The sequence below is a fragment of the Gavialis gangeticus genome, unplaced genomic scaffold (genome assembly GCF_001723915.1).
Source record: "Gavialis gangeticus isolate Ggan-Ray unplaced genomic scaffold, GavGan_comp1, whole genome shotgun sequence".
Lineage (NCBI taxonomy): Eukaryota > Metazoa > Chordata > Crocodylia > Gavialidae > Gavialis > Gavialis gangeticus.
In genome coordinates, this window is record NW_017728992.1 from 105,057,756 (window position 1) to 105,067,226 (window position 9,471).

The window sequence follows — 9,471 nt, forward strand, 5'->3', positions numbered from 1 at the left end:
TCTTGGTTGGGGGGTCTGTAGTAGACCCCCACCGTCAAATCCCTCTCCCCCTGCCCCCCCTGAATCTTGACCCAGAGCACTTCAGCTTGCCCATCTTTATCAATGACTTGGACAAGGGGTTGGAAAGCACGTTGTCCAAGTTCTCTGATGACACCAAGATGTGTGGTGAGGTGGGCATGCCAGAAGGGAGGGATAGAATCCAGCTAGATCTGGACAGGTTACAGAGATGGGCAGATGAGAATTGGATGGACTTCAGTGCGGACAAGTGCAGGGTACTGCATCTAGGGAAAAGGAACCAGCAGCATAACTATAGGCTGGGGAACACCCTTCTCATCAGCACAGAGGTGGAAAGGGATCTTGGAGTTAATTTTAACTCCAGGTGGAACACGAGCCGCCAATGTGAGGAAGCTGTTAGTAAGGCTAACCGTGCCTTGTGATGCATCTACGGATGCATCACAAGCAGGTCCAGGGAGGTGATACACCCTCTCTGTGCATCATTGGTCAGGCCACAGTTGGAGTACTGCATCCAGTTCTGGGCACCGCACTTCAAGAGAGATGTGGTTAGCACTGAGAGGGCCCAGAGAAGGGCCACTCGCATGATCAGGGAGCAGCAGGGCAGGCCATACAAGGAGATACTAGAGGGACTGAAACTATTCAGCCTCCACAAGAGAAGGCTGAGAGGGGATCTGGTGGCCATCTACAAATTCACCCGGGGGGATCAGGGAATAGGAGGTGCCCTGTTCCCCTAGGCACCACCTGGGGTAACTAGGAATAACAGCCACAAGTTGATAGACAGCAGGTTTAGGCTAGACATCAGGAGACATTACTTTACGGTTAGGGCAGCTCAGACCTGGAACCAACTTTGAAGGGAAGTGGTGCTTGTTCCTACCTTGGAGGTCTTTAAGAGGAGGCTAGATAGACACCTGACTGGGGTCATATGACCCCAGCATATGTTCCTGCCCAAGGCAGGGGGTCAGACTTGATGATCTGTTTAGGTCCCTTCTGACTCCAGCTACTATGATACTATGTGCTTTCTGCTCCAGAGAGCCAGGATGGCCCCACCCCACTGCTCCCTAGCCAGAGCTCTGGTGGAGACTGCAGGCACAGCGGAGGCTGCCTGCTCCCCTCTGCCCCACTCCACCCCTTCATTGCTCAAGCAGGGATTTCCCCTGCCCTTTTCTCTCCCATCTCCCACAGCATGGACCCCAGCCCCACACACCCTAGGCATATGGTGTGCTACCTAATGCTGAGAGGTGTCTGTGTGCGTGTCTCCAATTTCACTAGGACAGGTAAACAGTACAGTGTCTGCTTAGGGCTTTTTGGAGCTAATTGTGAGATGGGAGGCAGAAGCCCCCTCCCCCCCAGTGTGGCCCGGACCCCTGGTCAGTGTGCCCTGGCACTTACCTTAGGAGCCAGGATGAGCAGCAGCTGAGAGAAGGTGCAGGCACAGGCTCAGCAGTTCTGCAGCTGTCTGAGCCTGTATATCAGTGAGGGTGGGGGTGTGGCTTTTGAGCAGTGTGGGCTGCTCAAAAGGCAGCTGGGGAACCAGCTGAGCCAGAACCAGGAAGCCAGGAGCAGAACACCAGTGGGGAGATGCCAGCTGTGGAATCAGTGGTCTCCAACTCCAGGCACCTTGAGAAGGAGTCAGGCGCCTGCCAGAGGACCCTGTCCAGTGAGGCGGAGAGCCACCTCAGGGACCAACAGCAGCAAGGGAGTCCCATGGAGGGGCAACAAGCATAAGGGATGCTATCAGGGAACAGCAGGGTCTGACCAGGGGCTTGTGCACAGTGTCTGGGGACGTGTCTGGAAGTCTGCAGGCATGCCCAGACAGACCCAGAGTGGGCAGAGGGGATCATGTGCCCCCAGGAAGTCAGCTGGGGTCATAGGATCCCAGCAAGAAAAACATCCAAGTTTGTCTTGAAGGCATTCAAAGTAGGTGCTTGAACCACCTCCAGCAGCAGGCAATTCCAGACCTTGGGGGCTCAGACAGTAAAGAAGTTCTTCCTTATGTCCAGCCTGAAACAGTTTTGCAGGAGTTTATTACTGTTCAACCTTGTCATCCCTTAGGGTGCTCTGGTTCCCCCAGATCCTGGTGAACACCCCTTATAAACTTATTTGTGGTCATCAGATCGCCCCTGAGCCTGCGCTTTTCCAGGCTGAAGAGTCCCATGCCTCTCAGCCTCTCGTCGTAAGGTCTGTTTTCCTGACCTCTGATCATGCACATGGTTCTCTGGACTCCCTCAAGCTCTCCACATCCTTTTTGAATTTTGGAGCCCCAAACTGGATGCAGTACTCCAGCTGTGGCCTCACCAAGGCCAAGTACAATGGGAGAACGACGTCCCGGGATTGCTTGAGAAGCATCTATGGATGCAAGCCAGCGTTTTGCTCACTTTGTAGCCACAGCATCGCATTGAAGGCTCATGTTCATCTTGTGGTCAATCCTGACCCCCAAGTCCCTTTCTTCCATAGTGCTAGCCAGCTTAGCACTGCCGAGCCTATAAACATGCTGCAGGTTTTTCCTCCCAAGGTGGAGAACCTTGCATTTTTTGGTGTTAAACACTATCAGGTTCTCATCCGCCCATTTCCTGAGCCTGTCAATGTTAGCCTGGATCACCTGCCTGTCCTTAGGTGTGGATGCTTTACTTCAAAGTTTGGTATCATCAGCATACCTGGCCAGTCTGCTTCTGACTCCAATGTCCACATCATTAATGAAGACGTTGAACAATATAGGTCCAAGGACAGAGCCTTGTGAAACCCCACTGGTCACAGGACACCATGACGATTGACTTCCATCAACCACCACCCTCTGGGTCCTACCACTGAGCCAGTTTCCCAACCAGCGGATCATGGTGGACCCAAGGCCACAGTTGGCCAGTTTTGCCAAGAGGTGATCATGGGATACCAGATCAAAGGCTTTTTTAAAGTCAAGATATATGACATTAATCTCTTCCCCCTTGTCCAGGTGATAGGTCACCTGGTCATAGAAGGAAATGAGATTGGTCAAGCATGACCTACCTGCAACAAACCCATGCTGGGTATCCCTCAAGGTGTTGCCATCAGCCAGTCCATTAAGAATGGTCTCTTTAATAAGCTTGAAAGCCAATCCTGCAGTACTTAACAGCAGAAGTTCCTTGTGAGCTACTGTAATAATTGCCTATATAATGAAGTAGTGAATCATACCAATGATTACGTCCATTGATGTGTGTGATGTCTAGGCCTGCTGGTTGCTCTGCAGCACAGACAAACTGCCTTCATTCCCACTCTGATGGAAGAACCAGGAGGAAACTACTGGTATGTAAGCGAGACTCATGGAATATATCTTTTCATGAAGCTTCATCTTCATTTTTTCCTCCAGATAAGGCTGGCCTTCAATTTTTATTCAGTCTTTACTGATGCAAAGTTCTCTTGGTTGCAAATACAGTCCTGCTTGAAGGAGGAAGACTGAGTGAAAACTGACTTTAGGTTTTATTCCCAATCTTTTAAACAACCAGCCTCTTCATTTGTTTTGCTTTCTCTTACGTCATACAGCATTTGTATTAATTTTTACAAATCCAGACATCTTAACTTTAATAATCTGCCCCTGTAGCTTTTGCAAAACTGGGAACACATTTCTTTTTTTCCTTAGGGATGAAATATTCCCTCCCATCCTGCTAACAGACAAAGTCATGTGGGAGCTGATTGCTATTCACTGAAAGGATGTGTTATCTCAGAATTAATACAGTTTTATTTAATTTATGACATCACATAACATGATAAATTATGAATTAAAAATATCATTATTCGGTGTGTGAACACTTGTCATCCATTTTGATAGCAAATTAATTCTGAAGCTTCAAGCAGCATGCAGCAACATCATTAGCAGCAGAAGCATAGAAATGTCCCTGCCCTGCTGTTTGCAAATGGGCAAGCCTACCCGGTACACCACTCTGCTTTGTCTGGCTATTGTGATTTACTAGATTTTGGTATGCATTTGTTTTGTATTCAAAGCTAAATAGAATACATATTTTTTTACAGTTGAGTAATAACTTTTTTGTAGCTAACAGGATTTAAATGTGACCCATATGCATTGTCATCCATTACAGCAAGAAGGAAGATGCAGACTCTATATCAATATTGTAGCAAGAAACCTATTCCCAAATTATTGATATGAACAGCTATCCAAGAATGTGGTTTTCAGTCTTACATAAACAAGTTCTTATTATATTCTTAACTGCCTGTGCATTTGAATGGACATTTGCTACTTTCCAATTCAGTAGGGCAGAGATGAGTATACTTCAGAAAGTTTGGAGCTTCTCTCTTGAAGTCAGGGCAGCTGTATCACCATATAGTAGCAAAATATTCAGCATTTTGATTAATAATTTAATTGCTACTACTCTCAATTTTAAATAAGAATTCAAATACATTTGCTTCATTATTTTGCTGATTTTGGGGTTTGGTTCAGGCAAGTAGCTATGAGTTATCATCCTCACCTGTGGCCTCCAGCTCTTTTACATCAGCTAAGGGTACTGGAATGTTAAAAAAGACACTCTAAAATTCTAGGGTTGGTTGGCAAAGGATTTCCAAGCATCTGGACTTTCATTTAGTCTTGGCTAGCCCAGAAGCCTTCAGAAGCCATCGCATAGAGGATGTGTTGGGGTGAGGCTGAAGCATGGTGACAGCATATAGCACTTCAGAGCTTCTGAGCAGCTCTGCAGCCCACAGGGTAGGTCAAGAAGGGTGCTGTAATTTAAAGAGCTGCTCAAGCTAACTTGTACAAGAGACGACTCTTGTCCACAAAGGAGTAAAGAGGGTACAAAGGAGGGTACAGAAGTGGCTTAGAGTTACTTTATCTCCTGCACCCACATTCGTTATACTGTTGTGACTCTATGATTCAATATTACAGAAAATCATAAGTAGCACATTTAGACTTGGAGTAAATTATAATTATCCTCTTAATAACAACCTTTTATATATTGGAAGTCATTTATCAGGTGCCTTCTTTTAATCCCTTCAATTTTCTGTCCTGGATCATGTTTTCCAAACCTCTCATCATTATTGTCACTCCCCCCCGGACTCTCTCCACTTAGTCTGCATCTTTCAGAGAGAGTGGGCCCAGTGCACTATCAGCGCTGAGAAAAGAAGTTAATTCCTGTGTCTTATTTATGAAACTCCTATTAGTACATCCCTGAATAACATTTCCTTTTTTTTCCCTGAATGACATTTCCTTTTTTTTTTGTAACAGATGTATGCTGTTGACTCATATTTAATTTGTGATTGACTAAAACCTCCCCTCCCCCAAGATCTTTGGGGAAGTGAAATGCTGGTTCGCTGCATCACCAGAACTGGCTTAGTTTCACCTTCTGTTTTGGGGTTTTAGCTGTCAGAAGTATGAGACTATTTTTCCTTTAGCATTTTAGCATTTCTCCTTCTGGTTCTACCAGCTCTGCTATGAAGTACTGATCCAAAGTGAATATTACAAACCCAACTAAACTTTTCCAGATTCCAAAACAGTCTGACTTTGTTTGGCTTTAACTCAAAAGATTTGTGCTGTCTGGGTGAACTGATTCACCCATTCCTAACAATCACCTCAGTGAAACCAAGAATAGTTGCTTTCTTTTTATAGATAATTCCAGCTACTCACTGCCCATAATATGACGCGACAAAGAGGGAATAAAATGACTTTTGCATTTAATGTGTGACAGTACTTGGCTGACATTCTTTCTTTGGTATTTGGTATTCAATTTTTAAACAAAGAATACTGAGAACAGCTCTTAGCATGGTTCACCCTCAGACAAAAAGTGACTCAAGAGCACTGCTATGCTGAGCTTTCAGTTGTGCTGCCCAACTCAAATATCTCATACTGTATCTGATTTTTTTTTGTTGGCCCATAATTACAGCTGTCATGCTTTGTGTTTAAATTAGGGCCGCATGAATAGTTTTGGGGATGGGGTGGTGGGACCAGAATGACAAAGGCATCACAGATTCGAAGCCTAATTGTTTGGCCCAGAAGACCATGGTGCACATTTACTGATGCTTTTTTTTTTTTTGTGCTTTTAATATAGTTTGCAGGACTTTAAAAGCAGTCAGTTTTTCTTGTTGTTGTTCACTGCAGACATGAAAGGTGAAGTGTGATTACAGCAGCAGCTAATTTGGGTGGTCTAAGTGTTGGTACAAGTCTGTGTCTGCCTACCTTATTACAGCAGAAACACAGAGATGTTTGTGAAGTGTATGCTGAGCATGAGTCAGGAAGAGAGGGGTTGCTGCAATGAAAGGAAGAGCAGTGATGGGGTAGAAGCCTATTTAAAATCACCTCCCAAGAAAGGAGGAGAAAGGCAGGCAGAGGTTATTTTGTGGTTATAGATATTCCTGTGGGAGGTTGGCATGGACAATTTAAAGCAAAATACGTTTCCCCCTTCCTCCCTCCCCCCCCCATTCTGGACGTCATTCTGTTGCTGACCCTGGGGTACAGCAGAAGTTTTGCCAGTGTAGAGGTGCTGTAAATGAGAGGATAATCAGTCTGTTTAAAAACACCTTAGGTTTGGAGGAGTATTTTGGAGAGGGCAGTAAGAATGAAAATGATGCAGGAGTTAAATCTGCCAAAGATGTGTTTTAAAAAGTATGTGAGTTTGTGTATTTGTGCTGTGTGTGCACAAAAGCATAGGAAAGCTATGTTGAGGTTGAGTATGGGATAGTATTCATCATTTTCTCCCCACTCTAGCCTCTCTTCAACAAGATACACATACCTAACTTTAAACTTATGAGTAACATGCCACATGAAGGAGAATGCTTGTATATCTGGATTTACAAGGCAGTTCTATATATATAAAGCACAAGCTGAAGTGAACTTGCGTTCACTTAATCAGATGCTGAGTTCACACATTATTTAAATGTTTTGCTGAATCAAGGGTCTCCCAAAGTTCAGCTGATCTCAGATTTGGACCCAAGTTCATGTAGACTCTGCATTCAAAGGGGGAAGCGGATCAGATATACTAGACAAAGTTCTGATAGGCAAGATATATGAAGAACTCAAGGATTCAAAGCTGGACAGGGATATGGTACTTTGTTATTGGAAACTAGAGCAAGATAAGTATGCTGCTTTCAGAGCAGGAGAATCAGAGAATTAATGTTTACAGTGAAATGGAAGTGCTAATAATAAGCAAGACATACAAAAAACCAGAACTCTTGGTTCCAAAATGATACCTTTTATTAGACCAACTGGAAAATGGCAAGAAAATTGTCCTTTTCTGCAAGCTTTCAGGATCAAAGTCCCTTCATCAGGCTCTGGGAAAAGTGTAGATGGTACAAAATGGTAAAAAGTCCCCATAGGTAGGAAATAAACTTCATTTTTGCACAGAGGGAGCTGAAGATGGAAGGCTGTCCCTCTGGGTCCATGAGAGTGTCTTTGTGAGCTGTGCTGAGTAGCTCTTCGATGTGTTGATCAGGTGGATCTCCTTCCCTGGAAGTGTCAAATGGCAGGCAGGGAAGCAAAAAAACTTCCTGTTGTTCTGCAATGAAGTTTGCAACGAAGGGACTTTGATCCTGAAAGCTTGCAGAAAAGGACAATTTTACGAAGGGACTTTGATCCCAAAAGCTTGCAGGAAAGGACAATTTTTTTGCCATTTTCCCATTGGTCTAATAAAAGGTATAATTTTGGAACCAAGAATTCTAGTTTTTTGTATGTCTTTTTGTCTCAGACCAACATGGCTACCAAGTGCACCCCTGAATAATAAGCAATTCACTTTAACATTAGTTATATTTGTTTTTGTCAATTATTCTTTTCTTGGCTAATCAAAAAGTGCATTTAATATTCTCTCAAACAGACTAGTTTAAAGATAGTTTAGACAAATGATTCATAAATTGAGTCCTAGGTACTTAGCAGACAATAGGTTACACTATTCATAAAGGTAGCATGAACAATGCTTTTTAAAAACCCCAGTAAACCAAAGCTAGCATGTTATAGCAGACACATTTCTATTTAACAGTTGAATGTTTCACATTCACAGTTTACTTATAAAAGGGATCTTAATCTTCCATTTTATAAATATATAGTTCCAGTAGACATTTTATACAAAACAGAAAAACAATGTATTCCTAAAGCAAAAATTCAGTAATGCAACATTTTTGTTTTAACTAAGAAGCCTGCAGGTTCATACATTGGCCATTCAGTCTTGATGCTTCTTCGTATGAAGACAATAATCAGATATGATCTTTTATTATGAAAGTGTTATGGCTGTAAATATTTATCTCAAGCATGAAACAAAAATCAGTAGGATGCTAAAGGAAAAATACCTTAAATATTAGAAAGTAAGCACAATTGGTTTGGAAATTTTAGCATCAGTATTAATTCTTCTTTGTGGTATTACCTATCCTCTACCTAGGGACAATGGATCTCTAAGCAGAACAGACTTTCTCATTTATAGCAACAGAATACCTAGTATATCGACTCAAATGATCAGTGGCAAATGTGAAGATGAAATGAATGGTTAGGAAGAAACTGGAAGTGAATGAAGATGGAAACTTTGATTATGGATGTATGGGATGGATATATTCTGTGTTCAGAATATGTGCCAGAGTTCTATTAGAAGGCTGGGGAAACCCATGTACATAGTTTTAATTAGGTCTTGCTTACCTCCTATGTTCATGAATTTTTCCCATCTTTTAGTTGAAGAAATGGGGTTAGGGTGAGATGAAGTTTTATGATTTAAACTATGTTGCATGTAACTACCCTATGTGAGGGGCAGCCCTGTAGAAGAATTGACTCACAGTCACAGTTCCTCCCCTACTCCCTCTTGCTCATTGTGCTTACTGTGACTCTTTAATCCTTGAAGCTAACTGTATACCTCACGTGGGGACTGAGCCAAATCTCCAGTGACTCTTCATCTCTGTCTGTCTACTCCTTTTCCAGTTGCTGTCTAGAGGCATGGGCTTTGGACCAGAGTTCCACCCAGTCTCAAGGGAGGCTACAAAGAAGGTCGGGTGTCATGGCTATGTGGTTTGGATAATTACTGTAATTGCAAATACTTTAAAAACAAATTACTACTATCAATCCTATCTGTACTCCATCCATAGAATCCTATTGACTGCGACATAAGTGCTACACCCACAAGGCAAGAGACATCAGGCTTTGTTCAGGAACAAAGACATTGAAGTGACATTATAATTAGAAGACTGACCAAAATTGATACCGCACAACTCTGCTGCCTAGGTGCACCTTCATATTTATTTTATTTAATAAAAAAGAGAAGTGTTTACTAGCATTAGCTTTAAGAAGCACAGCTGCATCCTATCTTATGCACTAGCAGCCAAATTAATAGCTACATTTTGCATCCAAAATTTTTATTGTTGGCAATGATGTGAGGAGAGCGCTGCCTGATTTCCACATACCTTGTGGAGCTGCAGTGCTGGCAGTTAGAAATGTCTTGTTTTGATTTGCAAAATGAACACATTTGATAAGACAGTCACTGAGGGAGAATAAATGTGGAGCACCAGGAT